The sequence below is a fragment of the Nanorana parkeri genome, unplaced genomic scaffold (genome assembly GCF_000935625.1).
Source record: "Nanorana parkeri isolate BGI_ZX_2015 unplaced genomic scaffold, ASM93562v1 scaffold3720, whole genome shotgun sequence".
Taxonomy (NCBI): Eukaryota; Metazoa; Chordata; class Amphibia; order Anura; family Dicroglossidae; genus Nanorana; species Nanorana parkeri.
The window spans coordinates 34,771-35,889 of NW_017309988.1; positions in this window are offsets into that span (position 1 = coordinate 34,771).

Genomic DNA, 1,119 nt, shown 5'->3' on the forward strand with positions numbered 1-1,119 from the left:
GCTCCCACCATCCCTGTGCTGAGTTCCCGGGTCTGTACACCCGCTGTGCCCATTATGAGGGGCGCCCACCATCCCTGTGCTGAGTTCCCGCGTCTGTACACCCGCTGTGCCCATTATGAGGAGCTCCCACCATCCCTGTGCTGAGTTCCCGGGTCTGCACACCCGCTGTGCCCATTATGAGGGGCCCCCACCATCCCTGTGCCGGGTCAGAACACTTTCTATGACATCATAGTACAATGGGTCCGTACCTCGGGGGTATCGATGAGCATACTTCTCCGGAACCGCCCCCTCCGGATCTCCATCTCCATAGCGGAACATCTGGCCACGGTGACACGGCTGCGGTGGTTTCGGCAGAACATGGTGGTAATGAGATTTAATCCTCAGCGGGTGATCCGTTCATTCAGGACCAGAACCGGACTCTCCAGAACAGAACTCTCCTGTGTCCACCAAGGGTCCAGATCTCCGAATGTTTCAGGAGTCCGCTCAGTCAGGCAGAGATCCAAATTCTGCCGTGACCACAAGATCCGGAAATCCGAGTCTTCCAAGAATCTTCTCATTCACGATCCAAACACCCCGAGGTCCCAGATGTCTGACAAGTCCAAGTATCTGCTCCTTCAGAATCAGAACCGAACTCTCCGAGCGTCAGCAGAGGTCCGGAATCTCCAGCAATCCGACTCTGTCCAGGAATCTGCTCATTCATACCCGGATCAGAACCGTCCCGGGTCCTCCGGGGGAGCGGAGCTTCAGCATTGTGACACCTCCAGGAAACTGCTCATCCAGAACCAGAACCGTCTGTCCGCCGAGGATCGAGAACTCCCGGAAATCGGACTTTTCCAGGATCGGCTTCCCTGATCCTTCTGCAATCCGGCACTCTGCCTGCGCCTGCCCCTCCTCCTCCCCGCTCTGACTTGTTCTTTCTTGATGTCTCTCAGCGGGATGCCAAGAACTCCGAGCGCTCCCTCCCCTCCCGGCTCTGACTGTCACTTCTCGGAGCGGTCTCCTCCACTCTCTGACCGGAACTGGACTGTCTCTCCGACTAGACCTCCTGACTTCCAAACCTGAAACCCAGACTGTCCCCGACTGTCTCTCCATAGAGGTGCCGTCTCCTCTCTATAGACC